The sequence below is a fragment of the Leptonychotes weddellii genome, chromosome 14 (assembly GCF_054177405.1).
Source record: "Leptonychotes weddellii isolate Sample4059 chromosome 14, ASM5417740v2, whole genome shotgun sequence".
In the NCBI taxonomy this organism is placed as follows: domain Eukaryota; kingdom Metazoa; phylum Chordata; class Mammalia; order Carnivora; family Phocidae; genus Leptonychotes; species Leptonychotes weddellii.
This window is the reverse complement of record NC_138382.1, coordinates 3310643-3338642: the sequence shown is the minus strand read 5'-3', so window position 1 is coordinate 3338642 and position 28000 is coordinate 3310643. Positions and strand designations below refer to the sequence as shown.

The 28000-nt window shown below is 41.9% G+C and overlaps 1 long non-coding RNA gene across 1 annotated transcript; it reads left to right on the top strand.

Annotated features, from left to right (window-relative positions):
- Positions 1 to 198: 198 nt before the first annotated feature.
- On the top strand, positions 199 to 28000 carry LOC145716961 (uncharacterized). Its single transcript, XR_014139903.1, has 2 exons — positions 199 to 13755; positions 13952 to 28000. It is a non-coding gene; the product is annotated as an uncharacterized LOC145716961 (long non-coding RNA).

Below are 28000 nucleotides of genomic sequence, written 5' to 3'. Positions count from 1 at the left end.
TTTTTTTTTTTAAGATTTTTTATTTATTTATTTGAGAGAGAGAGAATGAGAGACAGAGAGCATGAGAGGGAGGAGGGTCAGAGGGAGAAGCAGACTCCCTGCCGAGCAGGGAGCCCGATGCGGGACTCGATCCCGGGACTCCAGGATCATGACCTGAGCCGAAGGCAGTCGCTTAACCAACTGAGCCACCCAGGCGCCCTATATTCTTAATTTTAACTGAAGAATTGCTTAGAAGAATGTTTTTGGGGTTTTTTTGTTTGTTTTTTTTTAGTTTACAAGTTATTTTTAGTGTTTTCTATGAATGATTTCTAATTTCATTTTAACATATTCAGATAATGTTTCTTGTAAAGCATTACTTTTAGGAAGTGATTGCAGTTTGATTTTGTGTAATAATTCCATTGGCCACTTTTTGTAAGTATATTTCATGGCCTTTGAAAAGAAAGTATTTCTTTTTGTTTGTAAAGTATAGACATAGTTTTATAGAATGTTCTATTATATATATATATGTTAGTTTTTGTATATTTGATCTGTCAAATTGGAAAGATGTATGTTAAAGTATCCACTACTGTTAGATTGCTATCAGTATCTTGTTTTTCTAGCAGATTTTTAAAAAGTATTTTATTTATTTGAGAGAGAGAGAGAGCGAGTGAGCGTGCACGAATGGGGGTAGGGGGTGTGGCAGGGGTAGAGGCAGAGGGAGAGGGAGAGGCAGACTCCCTGCCGAGCAGGGAGCCCTGATGCAGGGTTCAGTCCAGGACGCTGGGATCATGACCTGAGCCAAAGACAGATGCTTAACTGACTGAGCCACGCAGGCACCCCTCTAGCAGATTTTCTTGACTATATTTCAGTTCCATGTGTTTTAGGGACTTAGAGAGATCGTACGTGTCTTCATTATGGTTTGTACCACTCCGTCAGTATGACGTGCCCCTGCTTTCCCATGACATGTCTTTACCTTGACTTCTGTCCTACCCACCTGTGATGGTTATGAACCCTTAATTCATTTGAGCATCACTCTCCTGATGTGTCTTACCCAGCCTTTTATTTTCTACCTTTGAGTTGCTTTGTCATAAGTGTGTGTCTTGTAGACATTATACAGTTTGTAGGGGTATAAAATGAATTCTTAGAGGTAATTTTAAAGAACATCTCACATTCTTTATTTTAGGAAGAAGACCTCGTAGTAAGCGTTTCGTGGTCCTGGGGTCTTCAGCCTGGCTTCCTGCCCTTCCCGTCTCCTGCGATAGTAGTTGTTCTTGGCTCCTGCCAGTGTGTGTTGTGCCAGGCTTTGTTCCTGTGCCGCTGTCTGCCGGTTCAGTAGTTCTTGATATTTTTATGTGCAGGTCATATACTTAAAAAAAGTTTTGTTTCGTACTTGCACTTTTCTTTGGAATTGTCAAAGTTAGCTAATTATCTTTGTGGAGTTTCTCAAAAAGAATCTTGGTCTGCTGGTGTGGCAGTTGTTAGATGTTGGAAACACTTTCTGACTTAATTCTACTCATCCTCAATTTTTTCCAAAATTTGAAAATAGAGATAACATTATGAGAGCTAGCCTTAACTTACGGGGTTACATGGAGGAAATTCATACTTGATACTGACTCTGGATGTTATTTTTGCTCTTGCATGGAAGCATTATTTAAAACTTTTTAGAAGCATGGAGCTGTGCTTTAGGAAGCTATTTTGGTACTAGTCTCAAAGGACAGATTGCTATTCCTTTCCCACCCTAATGAAACTAGGTCACTAGCTTTTGGCACATCTCCATGATGCGAGATTCATTTGATGTTCAAGTGCGCTGTCTAGAGATAGTGATGCAATGTCAGCAGGGCCACTTTTCATGAACATAATTTCCATTGCCCTGGGATTAATTTATTCTTTGACCTGTTAATAATTACACTTGGTCATGAGCATTTCAGAGGCAGGAGAAGCGCCTGGAAATGGTCAACGTCAGTTACCCTGTTGGATGTTACATCATGGGGTTTCTGTTCAGCTTGGAGGTTTGGACTGTTGGAATAGTTGGTATCTTATGAAAACCAAGGAGCTATTTACTAAGCAAACTTTTGCCTGATGCCACGATAGCATCCACTGGCTCAAGTGGTTGAGAATATGCATCTAATATATATATATATATATTTTCCATCTTACTGTGGCTGACTTTAAACATGATTAGGGAAGTTCCCTGTTCATTCACAGCCAGAAACAAGTACTTGAAAAAATATGGAATAACTATAGCACTCCCCTAAAGCTAATGATCTGTAGGTTCTAAAATACCTGACAGTTAAAACGAGCTACTTTGAAATCAGCCATATATTAATTCAGGGGTTCAGAGAGAGATGGAGAAAATACGATCTATTGTAAAACGACTAAGCTTGCCAAGTGTGGCCCTTGAGTGGGCTGAATCCTTGCTCTGTGGCATTGGGAAAGTGCCTTGCTTCCCCATGCTTCTGTCTCCTAATCTATAAAGTGTGATGACAGTCACGAGTATTGGATCCCAGCATTGTGACGATGGAAGGAATAAGTGGTGCCACTTTGAAAGGACTATGGGGGTGTCTGGTTGGCTCAGCTGGTGGAGCATGAGACTCTTGATCTTGGGGTCGTGCGTTCAAGCCCCACGTTGGGGGTACAGTTTACTTTAAAAAAAAATCAGTGAAATTGGAAACAGAAAAGTAGTGCAAATCAGTAAAATCAAAAGCAGGCTTTTTTTTTTTTTTAAGGATTCTGATAGATCATAGGCACTCTGCTCTGTGTAGTGACATGCTCGTCATCAGCCGTGATGGCGTAGCATGTTTGTCTTTATAAATGTCCTTTTTCTCTTTTGTGGCCCCTGGCCCTTCCTTGCCTACTCCGTTGTCGCTGTCTTCTGTGTGCTGAGGTTCCCCTAGGAGGGTCCGTCTGGGGAATTGTGTCACTCGGCCAGTTCAGAAAGCACCTTCTGCTAGGATGGGCCGGACGGCCTGGCTTCATGGAACTGTTCCTCCAACCTGGAGAATCACGGGGTAAAGCTTGGCAAGGGTGTTTTCTGTGCTTCGGTTGCGTGCGCTTGTTTGTTTACCGGATGTTTTTCTTCTCTGCATCATCTGAAGTCCACTTCCATCTTATGTAGAGATTTATTTAATATAAATTATGTTCCTTACTTTTCAGAAACATAAATTATATTGAGTTGCCAGTCTAATATTTACCCCTTCTCCCTTAGTTTTCATACATTTGATATTGCAATTATAAAATTTTTGTTAACTTTTTATTCGTAAGTTTCACAGCTATTGAGAATACAGTGGAAAATAAATATTGTAAAAATCTGAAAGGATTTGGATTTTTTTTTATTTAACCATATTAAGATCACATCATTAGATACTGAAATAAGAACTTTATAATGTCCTGTCCTCTTCCAGGTTGTAATTTGTCAAGAGAGAAACTGAGGCATATTAAAGCTTTTAAGAGTTTATTTGAGCCAAAATCAGTTTGCATCAGGCAGCGCCAAGCAGCAAGTGGTTAGGAGCACTCCACGAACAGGAGCCTGGGGAGAGACTTTTGTAGAGAAAAAGCCAGAAACAAAGTTAGGAAATTGTTGATTGGCTATAGCTGAAAGCCTACGTGGCTGTTTGGGATTGGCTGCCCTTAGTATTTTGATTGTATAATCTTGAGGCATCGACTGGCTCAGAGTTTGGTTTGCTTCCATAGGCCCCCAGCACATTACGGCCACTTCAGTCTGGCTTGTTTGGTTCATTTAACACATTGCATCTCTGCTGGTGTGACTTTGTCCTCCACGTGTCCTCTGCACTCTGTGCGGCCAGGGAAGGAACTGGTCCCTTTTGTTGGCTCATGGCAGCATCCAGTCCAGGGTTTGTTAAATGATAGGTGTTTAGTAAGTGTTCCTTGAATGAAGCCAGTCGTTTTTTTTGTTTGTTTGTTTTTGAATGTTGTATTTCCTAGGAGTTTTAGGAGGCATATCTAGAAATTATGTTTACATGTTCTTTGGATTAGTTTTAGCACATTTGTATTCTGTTTCTGTTGCTTTCCTTGGTATAGTTTGTTTCTAACTAGGCATATTTCAGTGCTCTTGGGGACACATTCTTGAGATTCCAGGGAACGTGTGAAAACTGTTTCCCTGCTCTGCCAATGGCGGACCTGGAGAGGGCTTTGTGTGCACATCATTTGATCCTAAGGAGGCTGAAGAAGAAAGGAAGAGATTGTCTCTCTTAAACTCAAGCAGAGCTGGCCAGCCCTTTCACACTTCTGAGAAGGGAGAACATAAAGTAGATTTAGATTCAGGAATTATTTGTATTTTGTGGCTGCACAAAATTAAAGCTGCAAAAAGAGCATTAGTCAAAGAGCCCAGACTCTTTTTCAGTGAAAACAACTGAATTTTCATGAGTCAGTGATTGCTCTGTAACTGGGGCAGCCACCCCTCCCAATCCTTGTTATTTGGGTCACTGTGTAATTATTTTTTGCTGATTTGCTTCATGAACATATTCATGTCATTTCTGATGCCTTGAAAAACATTTCTGTTGAGTTATAAAGATAGACGGTGTAAAATATTTTAGTGGTACCTTTATTTTGTACAACCTTAAATAAGTGTTCCCTCCCTCCCTCCCTCCCTTCCTTCCTTTTAGAGAGGGAGGGGGTGGAGGGGCAGAGGGAGAGAGAGAATCTCAAGCAGGCCCCACACCCAGCTGGAGCCCAAAGACGGAGCCCAAAACAGAGCTCAGTCTCAGGACCCTGACATCATGACCTGAGCTGAAATCAGGAGTCCGACGGACACTCAACCCACTGAGCCACCCAGGCACCCTTGTGTAACATTTCTAATGCCAGTTGATATTGCAGAAATCTAAATTGCTGTTCAAAATATGTGAAGTTTAGCATATTATTTTTAAACTGTTCTCACACACAGTGCTAATGAACAGCCATTTTCACTAATGCATTACTAGTCAAGTATAGTAGAGTCCTTTGTAATGCAGATATTAGGGGATGTATGCATTCTAGGGATGAGCTTTCTCTTTGCTATTTATACTAAGGGAAGTGTGTTTTGCACCTCTGTCCTGATGAACCTTTTCTGCGGGTTTTCAACTTTGCTAGCATCTGAGCCCCTTCTTCCAAGGCTGTGTGTGTGTCCCTGCTGCATAGATCTGAGTGGGTGGCTGCACGCTGAGGTTTCTGCTCAGGATTTTGTGTTGAAACTTGATCTCAGAAGTAGGGAGGGTTCCTTCTGGTGCTGGGGGCTTTGTCCATGTCCTAGGCAGCAGGGTTCTTACTAGAGGTGGCCTCTCTAGTGTGCAGGGCTATCTTCCTCATTTAGGGTGTCTTGGTTCCTGCTTGTTTTCTGAACATAGTTCTTCAGCGTTCCTGGTAATTCTTGGAGTCACCCAGAAGCCTTTTAGGAAATTTCTTTTTGTGTGTGTAAATCAGCCAGAGTTGATTTCCATTGCCAACAGCCACAGAGCCTGATACAACTGACTATTAATTCTATCCATCAACCTCCACATCAATGAAGCATAGTCAGTTAATGTTCAAGCGCAAATGTTACATATGCAGAATTTTGTTCTCCTTTTTCTTTAGAGCATTTTCTATGCCTAGGGTGTCTGACCTGATTTTCCCATAAAGCATTCTTTTGGTTTATAAGTCTGTGAGATATATTCATCTGTTTTTCAGGTATTTTGCTGTGTCCTTATTGTGTATCAGGCGCTTGTGGTGGCTGGAAAAACACAGCAGTAAACAAGAGAGCAGACCCCTGCCTTCGTGGAGTATACACTTGAGGAGGCAGACTGACAAATCAGTAAAATACAGGGTTGCGTTTGATGGTGATAAATGTGATGACGGAATGAATGGAGCACAGAGGAGGAGTGCTGAGCCGAAGGCCATCGGAGTTGGTGGTGAGGGATGACCTTGGAGGACGGCTGAGGCGTCCTGATGGCCTCACGACAGAGTGGGGATACTGCTGGGGCCCAGGAAGGAGTCTGGCTCCCCAGAGTGCTCACAGCCTCCGGATCCGGAGGTTCTGGAGATGTGCTGGGTGCTCCACGACAGTGACCGTGGATATGTCAAGGCAGCAGGTTAAAAGAGCCGCCTAAATTCCCTTCAGCAAGTATAGGTGTGAGGAGATTCAAAACAGGTGCATCTGTACATTTTACGTGAGGATATGAGAGTTACCATTTTAATCTTTGAAGAACTTAAGCACATGGCCTGTTCAGTGTGGACCAGATGCTCGCTGCCCTCCCAGTGGCTTCAGTCGTCCCGCCGCACACACAGCCTGTGTAGGAGCACAGGTCTTAGGGGAGCAGAACCTGCTGCTCTGGGCCCTCCTTACTGAGCTCACAAAAGCGTTTCACACTGAACCACACACGCTGGTATGATCTGTGTCAAAAGTCTAAGGATTGTAGAGAATGAGAAGCCCAGTGACGGTTTTGTGTTTCGTTGTGAAAGGACGAATAGTTGTTATTTGCAGAAAGCTGTGAAGACCTTGATTGTTGGAGTGGTGGTCGAGGGAAGATCCTCCCGGCCATCGGGTCCTCTTTCCTCACCTGCACTGTTCACTCAGTGCCTGGTGATTGAATATTTATTTTTGTCAGTGTGAAGATTAAAGGAAAGCTAAGCAGAAGCAATCTTAATGTCTTGTTGATTACATTCCAGAAAGAAAAGAAATAGCAGCACATTAAGCCTCACTGCCATTTGCTATAATTACCCCGTGTGAAAGAGAGCTGGTAGCTGTCAGGCTTTGATTGAAGCATCGGGAAGGTTAGCGCCAGCTGCGCGCTCTCACGTCTATGCGCAAACGCACATGCCGCAGCCACCACTTGGAAGGACGCTCTCTTCTATTTAATTTGTTGTAAAGTATTTTATGGTAGGGTTTGGATGGATGCTGCTGTAAATTCAGATTTACTTTTTGCATCATTTCCAGCAAACGAAAGTTCTTTCAGTTAAATCCTAAGTACCTCTGTGTAAGTGGTGTTTCCAAATTCTGTAATACTGAGTATTTGGAGGTAGGTAACTTAGAAATGTTATTATTTTAAAAACGTTTGAAACATCTTTTTAATAAAGATTTATATATATATATCCTTTTTGAACTATTAATATTTAACTTTTTCTAAATATATGAATTCTAATTTATACATTAGTATTTTTTAATAAGATAGTTTGATCGTATTAGAATGTTTACTTTTACTTTCTCTTTCATCCTTTTTAGTCAGAAGGATTGAGCTTTTTATGATAATATTGAATCTTCATAAAATTTGGATCTTTTGGAAAGCATTGAGATAAATCTGTTCTGTGTATTGAAGTGTTGACTGTCAGTTTGCAGGTTTATTTGGACTGGGTAGAAGCTTATTTCCGTGGGTGACAGTGACTGTATATGGCACCCCGGGTCACCACACTGGAGTCGGTCACAGACTGCTGCTTTGTTCATATGGATCACAGTCTGAATTGAACAAAAATTCTAGGTAGAGCCCAAGCAGAAGGTGTTTGTTCCTTTACTGCCCTGCAGGGAGCATCTGGCTTGAGTTGCTTGAGAGCCGTGGCCATGTGAATATGCTTGAATGCGTCAGTTTACTCACCCTGAGAAATAGTTCAGTGTTGCCAGACTGTTGATAGTCTGTAGTAGACATTCGTTGCTTTTTGGCTGCCTATGTCCATGCCCCTTCCTGAAAATACCCCAGTTTCCATGAGGAGAACCTGGAGCATGTTGGCACTGGGGCGGGAGCTAGAGCGCCCCCCAGAGGAACCTTGAGCTCCCAGGTGGGGCTCTTCTCAGGACTCTGCAGGGGCCCCCAGAGCCCCCACAGCGTGGCCCTGACTCTGGCATCGCTGGATGGGTGTGCCTGGTGTCTGCCTGTTCTCTGTCAGAGCCCCCTTTGATTCTCTGAGAGTCTTCCAGAAAGCCCCCTGTCCTTGTGCTAATCAGAGTCAATTTTAGTTGCTTATCACCTCCACAAGAACTTTAATTGGCTAAAGTGAAATTTTAATTTTATCGGAAGTGTCCTGGTGGCTCAGAGTATCCAGTGTGTGACTCAGACTGCTTCCACCTGCCCTGGGAACCCTGCCAGGCAATCACTTTGTTTCTCTTTGTAGTTCGCGTTTAAAGACATGGTTTGTACTGCTCTGGATAGCAGATCATAAGGGGACTTGGCAGTGTTTTTCTGTTTGCTGAATTGTATGTAAAATTTTAGGAACGTTTCCCAGTGCCCTGGTATTTAAAGCCAGTTAGTTATTGGATGGTGTGTGCTGTCAAGGGGCAGCCGAAAGAAACTATTGCTTCCACTGAATTTCCATATAATGTAATTTTTAAAAAATAAGCACAGGAAGTACTTCACGCTTCCTCTTGGAATTTAAAAGTCAGTTTTCGGGTCAGACGTGTAAAGTGACTAAACTTGAAGCATTACATTTTAAAGATCACTCACACAGAATGAAATACTTTTGTCATTAAAGGCCTTTGTGCCCTACTAAAATTAAAATATTGCTGGAAGAATTACGTACTGAAAAGAAATGGAGTATTTTTTTCAGTCATTATGAACTAGTGGAACGGAGCATTTGAGTATTTACATTTAGATCTGTCACTGCCTGGTTTAGTGTCAGGTCACTGTCTGACTCTCACAGCTTTCTGCATGCGGCCTTCTGGGCAGAGAAACGTGTCTGCGCTCACGCATCTCTCACGAGGGGGCTCAGAAGCACAGTTTCTCAGGCGTTTAGGAAGAGTTTGTTTCTGAATGCTGTCACCTCTAAGATGAACCTGGTGGAAGAGTCGCCAGAAGAGCATGTTGTTTCACATGCTTGTTTATTAAGTCCATGCTTCTGTTTCCTTCTCTGTGCTTAGACGTTGTGTTACACACAGTATCTCTGGATACAGTTAGACTCATCACCATGAAGTGGGTGTGGATTTTTCAGGAGACCGAGGCTGAGCAGAGCACATGGTGGAGAGGCACCCCACCTTTCCACACGGGACTGGGGCACAGTGGCACCTGGTGTGTGGGCACAGACATAGAAGCCTGCGGTTTCTCAGTGTACATGTGCGAGTGTGTGCACTCTGCACGCTCTTAGAGTTTGCAGACGCTGCCTTCTACACCTGTTCCAGCCCAGGAGTGAGTTATGCGGGAAGGAGTTTACTCGAGCCCAGAGGACGTTCTCATTATAGAAATGCTGCATAGGATGAAGAGGCCTGTGGGATAGTGCTAAAGCCTAGCTGATTCAAACTTTGGGTGATAACTGTGTTCTGCATGAGTCAACTTGCAGTGACTCCATTTTTAGTCTGGTCTTCATTTTACCTTCCTGGAGGGCATCCTCAGTCATCTGGAGTCGATGTTTGCAGACCGGGACTGTGTAGCTGAAGCTGGGGGATAGTGAGTCTGGAAATGGAGGTTCTGGAGAGGAGTATGAGATTTGGGTGGAGGGGCTGCAACCAGCCAAACCACACTATGTCCTTATTTTCCACTGTATGGAGAAGGTGGTCACAGCCTTAGGAGAAGGAAGACAGCATTCACAGAGTAGGGAAAAGAGAGGAGGAGGAGGGATAGTTTGTAGCGAAGAGGTGACTGACTGTCACTGATGTGAGACACGGGCTTGTTTAAACCACTGACAGCAAGGACGGGACTTGGCAGTTTTGACTGTGCTGAGCTCTTTAGTTGCAGCCACGACCAAGGAGGGGAGGCAGACATTTCCAGAGTAGCTTCTTGTCTACTTGCCATTGTGGAGGACTGAGGACTGCAAGGGGCAAGTAGGTCAGGTGCAAAGGAATTGGAGAATGCAGGCAGCTGAAAACATATATCCGAAAACCGTGGATTATTCTACTTGGCTATCAGAGCCATCAAACAAGAACCAGACACCACGTGAAGGGAGCAGGTGAATGGTCAAGGAGAAGGACAGGCTGCATCCTACATTGTGAAGGTTTGGGGTTAAGTCATTTACTAATTGTGTGGCAGGTTCCTAATCATGGCCACTTAATTGGGTCTGTGAAGCTTTTCTTTCTTTGTAAAATGAGAGTGATGATAATATCTATATTGCAAAGCTGTTGTAAAGTCTGTTATCTTTGCCACCTTTTAAAAACTGCTCTGTAAACTATACAATACCATGCAAATGCTAGTTTTTCCAGGGAGTTTACATTTGCAAGCTGGTGTACCTTTCTAGTGCGTGCATTGCTAAATCTAGGTCTCAGTGATGGATCGGTGGGTTCCGCTGACACTTCATTTTCTGCTCTCTGGACTGACAGTCAAGAGACCCGCATTATGGTGCTGGAAAATTTAGCTTTGCTCCTAACTAGCATTGTGCTTCTCAAACTTCCCACCAAAGCATACCTAAAACAGAACACACGCACATAGGCCATGCAAGCAGTCTGCCACATGCTCATGGCTTTTCTAAAATCACATTTTAGGGGCTCCAGGGTGGCTCAGTCGTTAAGCGTCTGCCTTCGGCTCAGGTCATGATCCCAGGGTCCTGGGATTGAGCCCCGCATCGGGCTGCCTGCTCCGCGGGAGGCCTGCTTCTCCCTCTGCCCGCTGTTCTGCCTGCTTGTGCTCTCTCTCTCTCTGTCAAATAAATAAAATCTTTAAAAAAAATAAAATAAAATCACATTTTGTTTTACATTTTGTGTACATTTGCAATCTAGCCTAAACAATATTTATATTAAATTGCATATACCTTTTAAGTTTCCCAGAACAAGATGTTAAAAAGAGGGAAGAGGTCCTGGCTGGTCTGTTATCCGGTGGACAGGATGGGGGTTGCCCCAGCCTGTGCCGTCATGTGCCCCTAGACATAGGAGCACACACCCCTAATTCCTGGGCTGCTTGTTAAAGAAGAGGATTGACTGTGTCCTCTGTCCCCTTCTGGGCAGCTCTTCTGTGAAAGCCCATGTGTAATAGACATTGCAAGGAACTCTTGACCTGATTACAAAATCAAATTATACAACACACTCATTCTTACAAAGTGGTTTCTAGATATTGTGTAATTCTTATCCATATAGGTTGGTCACAGAGGACTTTACTCAATAGAGTTTATTATCATTGAGGCCACAAATTATGAAATTTTATTTGCTTAAGGTATTCGTGAAAGTCAGTCATCAGTACACAACATTTCGTTAGGTCGTTCTATTTTTGATTGTAACTTTCCACTATAAGCTTATAAATCATTAAGTCTTCTGGTCAAGAGGGTAAACTAGGCACTGAGCACTGTTACTTGCTACCTGCCTGTTTTAAAGCCTTATCAAAATGATAGCACAGAATGTTAGGGGGTTAAAAAAAAGGTATAATCATTCACCAATAAATAGCAAACCAAAGAGAGAATTCATCAACAAATGAGATACCAACAGATTTGTTTGGAGTAGAGGAGATGAGACAGCTCTAGCCTATGTGATTTGCCATGGGGCCTGTGAAGATGGGGAAGGCATTATTGTCTTCAGGGGAATCTTGGAGGGGCTCAGAGCCAGCAGCTGTTTTAGAAGTTATAACTTAGAGATGATGATTTCTAAAACAGGGTACAGTTGAAGAGCTGGGTGTAAAATTGTCTTACATACCAGCCCCCCACACCCCACCCTCCCAGCACGTGCACACTCGAAGCAGAGGCAGCTGGTGTGTGTTATCAGGCAAAATGGGCAAAAACTGATTCTTCTGTAGACATGAAACTAACTTTGGAAAACTGGGGACTTGTGATGTGGATTTTGGTTCCACAGTAAAGCCCTCCTCATTCTTCAGGGCTACTGCTCAACAATCAGGTTCTTTTCTGTTTACATCAAGTAAAGCCTGCCTATCTCGGTCATATATACAGAGCTCAGAATTTCCACTCAGAGAAGAGGCCTTCCTAAAATACCAGCTGACACAAGAGCACAGGAGAGCAACTCCCATCCTCCTGTACCTCCGTCTTTAATGAACAGACAGATCAGCGGGTCATCGGGTGTATGACAGTTGACAGCATGAAAAAAAAAAAAATAGGCCTTAAGGAAGGCAGCTAATGCAGAAGCCAATGATATTACATAGAAGGGCTATTAGATTTATTTTTAAAGAGGATTGCTGAAATGTAAATGTAAATAAAAATGTGAGAAAAGAAAGTAAAGTAGTCATCCAAAATAGAAACCCAAGACCAGTGGAATGCAAGAATAGGTGCATGAGAAATCAATCTGTGAGGTTTGATATTTGGCTTAATAGAAGTTAGGAAAGGAAAGAGAGGAGAGGAAATTATCCAAAAAACAAAGGAAGATAATTTGCTCTTGGCTTTTTATACTGAGTTATCACGTTGGACAACAATGGCAACAACAAATTGAATGAGTAACTCTTTTTTTTTTTTTTTTAAAGATTTTATTCATTTATTTGACAGAGAGAGACACAGCGAGAGAGGGAACACAAGCAGGGGGAGTGGGAGAGCGAGAAGCAGGCTCCCCGCAGAGCAGGGAGCCCGATGCGGGGCTCGACCCCAGGACCCCTGGATCATGACCTGAGCCGAAGGCAGACGCTCAACGACTGAGCCACCCAGGCGCCCTGAATGAGTAACTCTTTTTCCCTTTATTAAACTTAACAGTTTTTCCCCCTGAAAATACCTGTGCTCTTATACTGCCAGTTGTGTGGACAGAGTATACGTGGATTCAGCTCACTTTTATTTTGATTTTTTCAGCCCTGAATCTGGTAGAGTAAATACATTGAGGACACAAATAATATCCTGCGTAGGAAACCATGGTACTGGAGTGAGGATGGGCCACAGGATCCTTTCCAGCAGTGTATTCCATTTGGTCATTTCAAGTTGACTCAAAAGGGGAGATCTGTTTGCAGTCCTGGTGCTATTCATTTTCTATTCTGAAGATAAACCTACATAGAATTAACTAGAAAGAACATGTGGATTACTTCAAAGCACAGACATATACTGTGCAGCAATATCAGCACAACCAAAGGGCCTCCAACACTCAAGAAAGACCCCTGTTGCCATGGCTGGTCACGTCTTATGTTCCTTTTAAGTGGTATTGATGATTCCCATTTATCCTTCCCTGAGCAGATTTCTCACTGGGGCCTTTTTCCTTTGTCACGGTTTCCAAAAGTTGTATTCCCTCATCCTGGCAGAAACAATAGCTTCTTTACAAAATAGGCAGCTGGCCCACAGGCCATAGTTTGGACTCTGGACTGTGGAACTAGACTGACTACCTAGATTTGAATCCTAGCTTGCCCACTAATTGTGTTACTCAGTTTTCTCATCTTTAGCTGAAGATAATGGAATTACCAATGCCACATTGTTTTGTGAGAATAAAATGAGGTAACATATGTTAAGTAGTTAAGAACAGTGCCTGGGCCATGCAGCTGCTCTCCCAAGTTTAGCTAGTATTTGAAATATGGTACAAGTGGCCATTAAGTTTACTCTCATGTGCTGACTTACTATGGTGAGAGTACAGGAGGCCATGTTTGTGTTCACTGGAAATAATTCTGTCTAATTAACTGTGTTTGAGGGGAGAAGGGAGACCATGGCAACTGGCCCAGGTCTTTGCTACCTTTTATGAATGATCCTCCTATCCTCAAGGAATCTCTCTGTGATTAGGAATATAATGCTACGTTAAAATGTTGCTGTTGGAAAATAGTTTCAACCTGGATTGTCTCAGGTTACACTAAATTTTATAGGAATATAACTAATGTAAATTTAAGGTTGGCAGGCAATAAATATACAAACCACTCTTTAAAGATAACTGATTTCTGATAACTCTAATGTATTTTGATAACATTTTGCAAAAAAAATAGAGAACTAAGTAGTTTGTGGAAAGTATGAACTAAATAGAATCTAAACTTGGTATGCTTTTCTTTATTTAACTGCCTTCAGGTGAACTTTTTTTTTTTAAAGATTTTTATTTATTTATTCATGAGAGACAGAGAGAGAGAGAGGCAGAGGGAGAAGCAGGCTCCCAAGGAGCAGAGAGCCTGATGCGGGACTCGATCCCAGGACTCTGGGATCATGACCTGAGCCGAAGGCAGACGCTTAACCATCTGAGCCACCCAGGCGCCCTAAGTGCCTTCAGGTGAACTTTTAAAAATCTTTTCCATCCATTAATGAGTTCTTGATTGATTCAGTAACTTTTTATCACTTTTTATTACTTATGAGAAAAACACTCCCCTCTGTTTAGCCCAGTTCAAAGCTTTAATCTTATGTCCAATTCAGAAATGTATCCTTGTTCTGTTTCTAGCCATGTTGGAGTAACAGAGACCAGATTTACTCTTCTACCTTAAATAAGTAGAAAATTGGGCAAATATATGAAACAACTGGGTACAGATAGTACAGATGCATGGTCCTGAGACAAAACAGTCAATCAAGGGAGGCCCTAAAATCACCACAGCTTTCTTCCTAGGGGCATTTTCTAGACTACAGGACAAGAAAGTAGAACCCAAGCTGTCTGAGATGGTCTCATGGGAAGTTGAAATGGATTAAATATGTGGGAAACAATATAGGAGAGGAAGTAGTTATACCAAAGAATAGTTCCAGAAACTTGCACAGGGGTGACCTTGAGTTTGTAGCCAAATACTGCGATGTGCTTCCACTGTCCAGTCAGAGAATGACCTGGTAACTGTAAGAAGAATAGCCCCCAGACTTCCACAAAGAGAGACTGGACGAGTTCCACATTCTGAGTAGAGAGGCTTTGAAGGACACACTGTGAATTAAGTATATACCCAGAAGGATTATGCTGTACGAGGGCTACATTAGCCTTAAAATAACATGTTCTCTAAACCTGCCGTAACAAAGCTTTAAAACAGCCCTCACAAGGACCATCTGCTCAGCAAAGAACTTAATTGCCTGTGGTACAAAGCCCAGTATGCTTTAAAGGAAAACAACAAAATGTAGCACAGGACAGAGTCACATAATATCTAGCAACCAAAAATTAGTAGACACAATGAAACAAAAATGTGACGCAGAAGAATAAGCAGTGAACAGGAAGAAACAGATAGAACAAAGATGATGCAACTTGCAGAAAAGGGCTCAAAATAGCTGTTTGTATTTGTGCTTAAGGGTTTAAAAGGAAAATGAGCATAATGAGAGAATTGCAAAGTTTATTATAAAACAGAACCATGCAGAACTTCAAGGGCTAAGAATTACAGTTTCTGAAATGAAAAAAAAAATGGTGGAATTAACAGTAGACTATATATTGCAGAAGAAAAGTTTAGTGAATTTGAAGACACAGAGGTAGAAAATAAAAACCAAAGCACACAAAGGCTACTGGCTCAGTAGGTAGAACCTGTGACTCCTGATCTCGGGGTTGTGAGTTTGAGCCCCACATTGGGTGTAGAAATTACTAGAATAAATAAAACTTTTAAAAAGTTTTAAAAAATGAATAGAGCCCCAGTGACCTGTGGGCAGTATCAAGTGGTCTAACATGTTGTACTTGGGGTCTCCATTGCTATCAGTAGAGGTGGGGAAAGAAGAAATATTTGAAAAAGTAATGGCTGAAGTGTTTTCAAATTTGGTGCAAGCTAAAGCACATAGGAGCTACATATTGTCATTGTGTCATTGGGAGATTTAAAATATTCATATCATTTCCTGTTAGCTTCATTCTCACAAAATTATTCGAGAAATGCTACTTTTAGATCAACACTAAAAATTTTTTAGATAAGACTAATAAGCAATAGTGAAGATAATAAAATGGAATGCTTAAAAATGATCAATCCTGAAGACAAGAAAAGAAGAAGTAATAAAAGTCAGATGAGAAAAATGGAAAACAAAAGTCAAGATGGTAAATTTAAAACTGACTGTATTGATAATTATATTTAATGTAAATTTTTCTGTAAGGTGCATTAATTAAAAAGCAGAGACTGTCAGACTGGTTGGAAAAGTAAGACTCAATTATGTGCTGTTTATAAGAGACACACTTTAAAGATACAGATAGTTTAAAACCATCTGGGTGGAAGAAGATATGCCATGCTAACAATAGATAAGAGAGCTTAATAGCTGTATTATGCCAGAAAACTAGGTTTCAGGATAAGGAATCTGACTAGTCATAGAGAGAGACATTTCATAATAACACAAGAGTGCATTCGCCAACAAGGTGTTAGAATCCCAAGAATGCATGCAAGTATAATAACAGAATTTCAAAATACATTAAGCAAAATTTTCTCAGAAATAAAAGGAAAAATAAAAAAATCTATTTTTCCAGAGATTACATAATTGCTGGAGCAAAGGGAAAGAAAGTCAGTGGGGTTATAGAAAACTTGAACTTCACTGTGAAATAACTTTGACCTAACTGATCTTTTTCAGAGAACTCTACCCAACAACAATAGAATGCACATTCTTTTGAAGTTGTACATGGAATATTCATCAAAATAGAAAGATGGAACTTAAATACATAAAATAAATCTCAATAAATGTTAAGAAATTTAAAAGATTGAAATAATACAGACTTTATTCTCCGACCCCAACAGAATTGAATTAAAAATGAGTAACTGAAAAATATATGACAGTTTCCAGATTCTTGGAAATAAAAGAATACACTTCAAAGTACACCCGTGGGTCAGTGAAGAAATCACAAGAGAAATAGGAAATATTTGAACTTTGTAAAAATGAAAACAACATTAAATTTTGTGGGATGTAGTTAAAGCAGTGCTTACTTAGAGAGAAATTACAGTTTTAAAAGCTTACGTCAGGAAAAAAGAAAGATCTGGGATCAGTGAACTAAACCTCTACTTTTTAGAGCAGGGAATTAGTAAAAAAGGACTCTGCATGAACATTTAGGATAGGCCCTCACTACAAATCCTGTAGGTATTACAGGATAATAAGAGAATACTATGTATAACTTTATACCAGGAAATTCACCAGCTGGAAAGACCTGTGAGAACCAAAACTGATACTAGAAGAAATAGAAAATCTGAATACTAATGTATTTTGTTTAAGAGGTTGAATTGTAATTAAATTTTTTTTTCTCAAACAAAACTACAGGCCCAGATTGCTTCACTGGTGGAATCTATCAACCTTTCAAGGAAGAAATATTAGCAATCTTACCTAAGTCCTTTCAGAAAGCACAGGAGGAGAGAATAGGTCCTGACTTCTTTTATGAGGTCCTTATTACTTTCCTGACAAATCAAACAAAGTTATTAAAAGAAAAGAAACCTACAAACTAGTGTTCCTCATGAAAAGAGATGTAATGATTCTTAACAATTTAGGACATCAAACCCAATAACATATAAAAAGGAAAGTTGGGTGTGGGAGGTAAACTCATTGACCTGTCTGTTACGAAGCCCCTGATAGATGCTCCATTTGTGAACATTACTGTGAATGCTGGAAAGAGGGACTCTACTGTTGAGTTTTTTGCTTCTCTGAGTCGGAACTCTATGGCTGTATTTCTCCTTCTGTCTTTTGCCAAGAGCCTGGGGGTGGAGGGGGTGAGTGGGGATTAGGACATTGATTGTGGGGCAGAGCTGATGCAGTGATACGTGCTGGGAGCTTGAAGACCTCGTCTGTCCTGCTCGGCCACTTGTTCAGTGAACTCAAGCTCCTTCACTTACCTACCCTGATTAAATTGCGGAACAGTATATTGAATTAAGTGACAGGGTCTGTTTTAAATGCCATGGATCCAGTCCTCAGTCAGTCAACAATCAATAAACACTTATAGAAAATAAAAAGAAATTTAAAGAAAGATAATACATCACAACTAAGTGGGATTCATCTCATTTATAAATCAGTCAATATAATTAATCATATTAACAGAATAAAAGAAAAATTGCATGATGATCCCAATGTTTGCAGATAAAGTATTTGACAGAATTAACATTGATTCATGATTTAAAAAAAAAAAACTCTTAGTAAATTAGACTAGCAGGGTACTTCCTCAGTCTGACCAAATGCCTTTATAAAGTACCTATGGAAACAAGGCAAGAATGTTCACTCTGATCACCTCTGCTTAACACTGCACTGTAGGCTCTAGCCAGTGCAGTAAAGCAAGAAGAAATAAAAAGGCATGCAGATTGGAAAGAAGAGTTAAAATTCTCTATTCACAGGTGCCATGATCATGTTCAGAGGAATCTCACCAAAAACTGTTAGAATTAGTGAATCCAGCAGAGTCTCTGGATACAAGATCATACATAAAAATCAGTTGTACTTCTGTATACTAGCAAGGCACAATTGCAAAATGAAATTTTAAATATTACTCGTATATAATAGCGTTAAAAATACGAAATATTTTGTTAATATATGCAAAATCTGTGCATTGAAAACTATCAAACATGGCAGAGAAATGAAAGAAGACTAAAATAATTGGAGACACATAACTTGCTCATGTGTTAGAAGATGAAATACTATGTTGTCTGTTCTCCCCAAACTGATCAATAGATTCAGTGCAATCTCAGTTAAAATCCTAGTGGCCATTTTTGGATGAAGTGGCAAAGTGATTCTAAAATTTATATGGAGATTCAAAGAACAAAGTTGGCTGAATTACACAGCCTGATTTCAAGACTTAGTGTAAAGGTAAAGATACCAAGACATCCTGATGCTGGTGTGAGAACAGAGCTGAGGAATAGACTCAGGCACGAAGGGTCAGGGAGCAGGGGTCAGGGACGGGCAGCAAAGGAAGTCCCTCTTGTCTCCTTGCAAGAAGTGTCAGAATTTCACGCAATCTACGTCATAGTTTTATTAGCAAATGTTATTTTAGGATAAGTTATATGAAGTGTTATTTTATGCCACTAAGTAAAGCATAAGCTTACATGGTGCAGTCTGGGAAGATGTGTATTTGTTTTACAGTTTAGCCTCACTAACTGATTTTAATGGACTAGCCAAAAGCAATTTTAAGTAGTTCCATATATTACATACAATCAGTCTCTGTTGTTTCTAAAATAAGGTGAAACTGAAATAGAATGTTTTTATGACATTATTTAAATTTAATTGTGTTTAATTCCTATAAATAGCAGATAACATGCCAGAACTTAGAACTTGTTCTGTATCTATATTTAAAATAGAGCCACAGAATTTAAAGTGCCTCACTTTGTAAGCAATTAGGTCGTTTCTGAAAATTAAAGTAAGACATTTTCTAAGTTAATTCACGTTATGCTTTTGACTTTAAATAATAAACATCATTTGTAAACGATTACTGTGTACAAGTTAGCATTTGAGAGTTTAAAATACGCAGTTTTATGATTCTGTGAAGTTGTAAGGGGGCATTAGAAATAGCTTTTCTATGAAACCATGCGTATACAGGGATAGGCACGTTTAATTATTAAAAATTGCTTGTCAGGACAGTCATGGAAATGTCCTCTGTGACAGTTTTTCTCAGACCTGTTTCAAACTTATGCGTGTGTTACTGTATTTATCTAATCAGCCTTTGCTGCGAGGTTTTGTTATTTTATTACAGGCAGCTGTGCAAAGCTTTTTCTTTTAACAACTACATTCTTTTGTAGTGCTGCCATCACTCCCATCTTACTCATTGGGCAGCAGATTAAAAGCAAGTAAACTGTAGAACTAGATAAAATATATGATGTCAATGTATTTCATGATACCTTCATGAAAAACTACTCTTTTGAGACCATTTAAAATGGAAATATTAAAATTTTTTCAACCAAAACAAAAATAATCAGAAATGTGGATTATCATTCTTAGATTTTTGAATACGAAACTTTGTATGCTGAGTTTAGCTACGACTGTACTTACTATCTTGAGGGTTAATAGCGTGCAAGCATTTAATTCGTTTGCTCTAATGCTGAGAAATGTATGTATACATGTTGGTATATACATTTAGTGAATTTATAAGACTGTCAGAAGTCTAAAATTCCAAACCTGTGACCCAAATGGGAACTGATGGAATATATAAATTATTACGTAAACCTAAACTTAAATCTCAGTGCCACTTTTCTGTGACAGGTTGAAACATTTTCAGTTCCAGGCTATAAATCGATTCAGTTGACCTTTGAGTTTGTTCTGTATGCGAGGTACTATGATGGGCATTACTTCATGGTCTCGTGTTTCTCTGTGAAGCTAAAGAGGTGGGTTACTCCCATCTCGCAGATGCGCGAGCTGAGTCAAGACCTTCTCCAGGGTCCCATCGCTAATTGAGGATATCTGATCCTACTAGATGTTTGGATTGCCCCACTCTCCCACTCAGGATTGTTGTTAGTTCATAGAAGTGGTGTAGCAGTAGGGAAGTAATCTTCACTTGTCAACGCACTGCACTGACAGCCCATACATGGTTGCTAACGTAGCTAGTTGTTTACTTTTCGTATTAACTGAGGAGGTGCTTGGACAATTCCTGTTTTAGATTAGCCATCTCTTACATTAGAATTCATTCTTGTTTCTTCTGCCACTCTGTTAATCCAGACTTACGTTACTTGCCACCTAGCTCATCTAGCTTTGAGCTCTGGGATTCTCTCCTTTCCTTGGTGCATTTATGTCCATATGATGATTGCCAAATTAATTTTACTCCAGAACCTTTCAGAGCTTACATTGCTTGCCAGAGAAAGCATAAACTCGTCTTGGCATTGAAGACTTGAGTTTTGCTTCCCAGTGTTGCCCTTCGCATCTCAGTATCCATGCCCCGTCTCAGTCTTTGGAGACCTTTCCTGTTATCACAGAGCCTTGAGCTGAGCTGCAGGTGGATGACCACTGCCTTCCCTCCCCACCTGCACGCTGTCCCTTGCCCTTCCTCCCGGAAGACTCTCCCGGGTCCCAGCCACGGCACTTGGTTACACCACTTAGAGTAGCTTGCAGTTGTAGCCCCAAACCACAAAATCTAGGAAACTGAGGCGCACAGAGTAAGTTTGCGTATACCATCCAGAAATTACCCTCTTGACGCTTTGGCAGTTTTTCTTCTTCCTGGTCTCTGAAATTAGCCTGTACGTTCAAGAAGTCCACAGATCTTTAAGATACAGATCTTTAAGTTTGCCAAAAAGGACAGTAGTTCTCTTTCAATTTTAATTAGTTTGAAGTGTAATTCTTTTCACTCTTATCTTACTCGACTTTATTATGCTAATTTCTTACCTAATTTTAGTTTATTCCCTTGAATCATGCTCTGTTTAGTACCATTAAAATATGGTTTGTGTGCAGGAGAATTGCTGGTCTTAACACTTTAAGGAATACAGAGATTATCTACTGCAAAGAGACATGGTTAGATAACCCTGATGGACTGGTCTTTAGAAAGGTTCTGGAGTGTTAGTCCACAAGGAGCCCCGTGGGGATGAGGAAAACACTCCAGGGAGCAGCCTGCAGAGCTGTGGCTGCCTTAGTCCTTGCGGCTGCACAGACCCCAAGGTTTGGAGTCACGGGAGAGCCCCAAGCCATGAGCGCCAGAGCCTCGCTGCACTTGACAAGCCCCTAGTTCAGCGGAAGCAGAGAGCCGGCTGTTCTGGCTGAAGAGGCATGCAGGGCCACCTCTGTTCCATTAGCAATCTTGCATGTGTCTCTCAAGTCTTAGCTCATAGGCCGCTATTTAGTTTCTGCTTTCACAGAGGGTCTGTGGAGTGTGTTTATGAACCTAGCGTAATACAAAGGAAGATACTGTGTACAGGCTCAGTTTTAAGGATATGTCATGATCTATTGGTAAGTATGGAAATCTGAAATCAGAGTATCTACTAAACCCTGAGAACTGTAGTTCCTTTACATTATACCATGTAGAGGGCCCTGCCCTGTGCATTCTATTAAACATGAGAACAGTGATCGCAGAACGAATGTTTCCAAATTCCTCTTGAATAAGAAAGAAGTCACTTACGTATAGTCTGAGGTTGGAAAGTTCAACAATAACTTTGTTCCAGTTTAGTCCCAACATGCGTTATGTCCACATCCAGTGGAATCTTACCCCCAGTAGCGTTGACTTCAAGAATTCTTTTGCTTTTTATTTCTAATATGTGACCCCTTGCTAGCCCAAGTGTCCCCTACCCTTTGTGCTCCTGCAGCCCATGGGGAGTTTGGGTTTCCGTGAGGTCAACTACACAGTCTTGCAAAATATTGATGCTTGTGTATGAACATCGGTGCTGCTCACGGTCACCTCTGGGGCCTGAAGTGGGGGTGAGGGCACCACCCCACAGAGCTGGTGTGAGAATGAAATGAGTTTATAAAGCACTTAGAGCAGGGCCTGTGACCTAATAAGCACTAGATAAATGTCCCCTGGCTGTTGTTTTCTATGTGATTTTTTTTTTTTTTTTTACAAGGCACCTCTGTTGTCATGGAGCCGTTCCTTGATCCTGTGTGGAAGTTTTCAAAAATGGCCCCTCCTTCTCTCCCCCATCCCTACCTCTGAAGAACATCGAGAGAAAGAGAGAAAAGACAAGGCAGTGGACTGGTAGATTGGTCGATGTCCTCAACAGTGTTGGTGCTCAGCTCGACATAGAAAACCGTGTTAGGGCCTCGGGGACTTGAAGGAGCTGGGCTGGTGTCTGTGTTGGTGTGAGCCCATGCCGTGGCCTGGCCGGACGGCCAGGGCCCTGGGGGTGGTGTGCAGCACCGTGTGCTTGCTGAGCCCGGGGCTCGCGGGCTGCAGGCTTCTCAGGCTGGGAGCAGTGTGGAGCAGGCGGGGAGTTGCCCTGGCCTGTGGTCGCACTCAGCTCCCTTTCCCTCTTTCTCTTACAGACTCAGTGGAAACCACAGCTCCTGGCTTCTGCAGTGAGTACACACTGAGCCAGTGACTGACTTGTGTTCCCCACTGTCCGGTGACTCCGCCCAGAAACCCAGCTACTTTGCACGTAGTACAGACCCCACAGGAGTGAATGTATGAGTACTCACACTCCACACTCCACGCACCTGCACTGGATAAGGACTTGGGAGAGGAGAAAGTTGGGTCCTGGGGGTGGAGCTGACCAGAGGAGCTTGCTGGCATGTTTTGGCTGAGAGCCCAGCACTTAGACGGACGTGCGTTGGTGCACCCGAACTTTGGGGGCCCTTTGCGGCTGCACTTGGAGGGACTGGCCGGGAGCCAGCGTGCTTGATCGTGCCGAAGAGTAACAGCGGCAAGGTCGTCCGTCTTCCTCCCCCTAAAAGATGATGAGATTGATTGACAAAGGGGAAGTGTCCTCCCTAGGGTGACCCTGCAGCCCCAGATCCCTAGACTCCTGGGGCAGCACCCTTTCTCTGAGGATACAGCAGAGATGTCGACGGGCTCACGGCTTCTCTGTGCACTGAGGGAAGTTGCCAGTTTGTCACGAGTAATTTCTTGTTGTTATCAGACCCTTGCGTGCCTTCACAACTCCCAGAAGGGTGTATTGATGTATAACGTAGGAGTCCTTCAGAAAGGAAATGGGGATTCCTTTCTGAGTTGGAGGACACAGAGCTCCTGGGTAGCAGTCAGCACATCTCAGCAGCCCATGGTCTGATAGGAGGCTGGATGGGGAGGCGGCCTCAAGAGGAGGATGCCCATGATTCATTAGATACTGGAGAACTTGACATTTTATTGTATTTAATGAGATTAAAATTATGGGTACTGTTTTCCGGAGAGAAGAAAACATAATGAATATGCCCTCAACATTAAGGTTTTTAATGACTTAAGATTTAGAATCAAATACTCGCTAAACATGTGACGTCAGCTAAACATGTGACCCTCCGCTACATCCATGTGTGGAAACACCGAGGGGGAGGCTTTCTTGTTGTTACTGAACCTTACACCAGGCCCGGCAGAGAATGAGAACTTTGAAAACATAGTGAGTGTTTGCTGAGTGATACAGTGAACTTTGTGGCTCTTCGCAGAATGGTGTGATATGACTGGGGTATGAAAGTAATTTTCCAGGGGAGCAAGCAAGGCCTGTACAGCAGGATGGGCTGGGGCCTGAGGAGTGCGGGGCGGAGGGGCCGGCAGTGTGGTTGGCTCTCACAGGACGCCCTGGGTCCCCTGGGATTGCTTGTCTTCTCAGGTACAGACTAGTCCCTTCAGAGCTTCTCTGCCCACTGGACCTGGAGACAGTTTTTTCCGTTTTCCAAAGCAAGGGGTCAGTGGAGACTGCAGTTTCCGAGGAACCCCTGAGGTTTTTAATTTAAAAATTTTAAATTTAAAATTAGGAAAAAGTTGGGCGCCTGGGTGGCTCAGTTGGTTAAGTGACTGCCTTCGGCTCAGGTCATGATCCTGGAGTCCCGGGATCGAGTCCCGCATCGGGCTCCCTGCTCAGCGGGGAGTCTGCTTCTCCCTCTGACCCTCTTCCCTCTCGTGCTCTCTGTCTCCCATTCTCTCTCTCAGATAAATAAATAAAATCTTTAAAAAAAAAAAAATTAGGAAAAAGTGGTTGATAAACGTATTTTGAACATGGTCTTTTTATCTGCCACACTCATACATATGAGCAAAGGTATAAAACATATTTGATCATGGAGTATGTATTAGTGTATCTGTTATATTGTTGATTTTATGTTACTGCTCCAAAAAAAATCTGAGCAAACAACTTTTGTGTGATCAGCTAAAAGAACAGCTGCAGGGGTGAGGTAACAGGAAAAGGGGGTTGACACGGTGTTTGTGAGATATCGTTTCCTTAGTGTGTCACAGAGCCTGTGGCCTTCGTATTCCTGGAGCCACCTGAGCTTTTATTGAACTCTAGGCCAGTGTTCAGAAATACTCTTTCTTTACTTATTTCTCTTTTGTCATTTACATGGGGCTCTCCCCTGCAGATGTAGACGCTCTGACCTCGAGCAGAAAATGCCTTCAGGCTAGCCTGCTCATTATAGCAGCGCTGTAATTTGTGTGTGTGTGTGTGCGCGTGTAACTACACTTCAATGGGAAACAGTAGGACAAACATCAGTATTCTCTAAGTGAGAGGTGGTCAGACTGGAGGGCTCACCTGCCAACTCTTGAAATTTCTGTGTCCCAACCCAAAGCCCCGACAGTGTCCTAGGCCGTGTGTCCCCCACTGCTGGAACCACTCTCCTCTCCCTTGGGCTTTCTTACAGCCTTCAGGCTACAGTGTCCTTTGTCAAAAATCCAACATTGTTAAGAATTTATGCCGTTAGTATTTCTCCACTATATTCCTAATACTTTTAGACATTTAAAAAAAGATTTTATTTATTTATTTGAGAGAGAGAGCGGGGGAAGAGCAGAGGTAGAAGGACAAGTAGATTCTGCACTAAGCGCTGTGCCCAACACAGGACTCGATCCCACCACCCTGAGATCATGACCTGAGCCAAAATGAAGAGTCGGACGCATAACTGACTGAGCCACCCAGGTGTCCCGACTTTCAGACATTTGTAGGAAGAAGGAATATATATATATATATACGTATTTTTTTTTTTAAAGATTTTATTTATTTATTTGACAGAGAGAGACACAGCGAGAGCAGGATTACAAGCAGGGGTAAATGGGAGAGGGAGAAGCAGGCTTCCCGCTGAGCAGGGAGCCCGATGCGGGGCTCGATCCCAGGACCTGGAATCATGACCTGAGCCGAACGCAGACGCTTAACAACTGAGCCACCCAGGCGCCCCAAGAAGGAATATATTTTGAGACATGCTCAGTAGGCCCCTTACAGACAAAAATAATGAATAATACAAATGTAAACATTTAAAATAAAGCTTGGCATAAAGGTAGAAAATTGGGGGAAAGAATAGTCTTTTCAACAATTGGTTGTCCAAAGAAATTAACTTTGATCTGTATCTCTCACCATATATAGAAATGAGCTCAAAGTGGATCATAGACGTAAACATGACACCTAAAAATATAAAACTTACAGTCTTGGGGCGCCTGGGTGGCTCAGTTGTTAAGCGTCTGCCTTTGGCTCAGGTCATGATCCCAGGGTCTTGGGATCGAGCCCCGCATCGGGCTCCCTGCTCAGTAGGAGAGCCTGCTTCTCCCTCTCCCACTCCCCCTGCTTGTGTTCCTGCTCTTGCTATCTCTCTCTCTCTCTGTCAAATAAATAAATAAAATCTTTAAAAACAGAACAAAAAAAAACCTTACAATCTTTTTGCTCTTCAGGTAGAAAGTTAAGATTTCTTAGATATCAAAAACACAATCTATATGGGAAGGAAGTGTAAATATTGGACTTGATCAAAATGAGGACTATTTCTAGTCAAAAGACAGAGTTCCAGATGGGGGGAAAATATGTGCGGATCATAGATCGGATGAAGGAGCTGCATCCTTTATGTGTATGTAAAGAACTGTCAATACTCAATAATAAGAGGAAAAAAATGCCTTAATTAAAAACTAATCAAGAGATTGGAGAAGATATTTCACCAAAGACATATGACTAGAAAATAAGTTAATGAAAAGACATTTGTAGGAAGAAGGATGTCCAGCATCACAAGGGAAATTCACACTCAACCCATTCTGCTAAACAGCTTAGTAGAGTGGCTAAAATGAAGAAGATGGACTGTCCCAAATGCTGACAGGGATGTGGCATCTGGAACTCGCACACACTGCACACAGGAATGTAAAATGGTCCAACCAATTTTAGAAAACATTTTGGCATTTTTTAAAAAGTTAAGCATACACCCACCATAGAGACCTATACGGTAGGCCTATGGGAAGACACGGCAACAGGGTGAAGTGATTGAACACACTTACCTTTACAGCTGCAAAGATGTCTTCCTGATCCCTTTCTCTCTGTTGTATAGATGTGCTCTAGTCCACTCAGCCTGTCCCCTACTGATAGACACTTGGTTTGGTCTTTTGAATTGACGAAGTCACAAGGACAAACTGTGTGTGTGTGTGTGTGTGTGTGTGTGTGTGTGTGTGATTTCATGTTCTTACTGGTCTGTCTTTGAGTAGAGTCCTGAGGAGTGAGGTGGCAGAGGCTCGGGGTGCCCTCCCTGGGTACTGCTAACCTTCCTGCATGGGTTTTTAACCCTGTGTGCTCCATGCGCCCCGCTAACACAGTCACTGGTCTTCAGGACGTTTGCCAGTGTGACAGGTGAGGAAGGGCATTTTTGAGTTCACAGAACTGTCATTTTTCTTTATAAGCAAAGTTCGTAGTTTTTGTATTTTCAAGGGCCTGTAGGGGAGGTAAAACACTTTCCTCTGCCCTCCGAGGGCCTCTTCCTGGGGCCCTGAAAGTCACATTGATGAAGGACGGATTCGCGAGAAAAACAGTGTATTGGTAACATGCAGCATGCATTTACCTGGGAGAAAACTCGGTGATGAGTAACTCCAGGAGGTGGTTGGAATTCAGGAGCTTATGTGCCATCTTAGGCTAAACACAAGGAAAGAGGTTTGGGTTTCTGTGGGGAGGCAGGTGATGGAAAAGTATGGTAAATGGTCTGTTCAGTAAGGTTCATAATGCAGATTTAAGTTACTGCCTTCTCCACTGATGGGAATTGTTAAGAGTTGTGCTCCTCTTCCTGGTGCTGGAGAGGGAGACACCTTTACACATGGAAATTTCCTTTGTAAATCTACCTTTTACAAAAGGAAAACTTATGCTCTATTTTTAGAGCTTTTCCTATGTCTGCTGTTTCTCAGTTGCCTTCAGCCCAAAATAGTCCTCATGCCAAAGTGGCATTTTTTGGAGTAGCATATTCTGGTCTCCTGCACACTGTTTGAATTTTCCATTGTCTTCATAGCTTTTGCTTTCTCCATTATTATTAAATTGCTTTATCAGTCTCAAGTCTTAGTAGTTTGTTATATATTAAGAATTAGTTCTTTGTGCCTTTTTTTCCCCAGTTGCCCATTTTTTCCCCTCTTTACCAATTTCCCTCTTTATTAATTTGTCTTTAAAGTTTGCTTAGTGTGCTCTCTCTCTCTCTCTCTGAGCTTTTTAAGAAATCATTAATCTTTTTTACTACCTATTGATTTTGAGATACAGGCCCAGGTGATTAAGAATTCATCTCTTTTGGGCGCCTGGGTGGCTCAGTCGTTAAGCGTCTGCCTTCGACTCAGGTCATGATCCCAGGGTCCTGGGATCGAGCCCCACATCGGGCTCCGTGCTCTGCGGGAAGCCTGCTTCTCCCTCTCCCACTCCCCCTGCTTGTGTTCCTGCTCTCGCTATGTCTTTCTCTGTCAAATAAATAAATAAAATCTTTAAAAAAAAAAAAATCAGAATTCATCTCTTTTTTGTATGTTTGTGTGTTTGTTTTTGAATGGCTTTGTTTTTTTACTTTTAGACCTCAGTCTTTTGGGAATTTTAACCTGATATGTGCTATGAGAAATAGAGTTTTATCTTTCTTACTTTTTTGCCTTCATTCTTAAAAGAATATGTTCACTGGGTGTAGA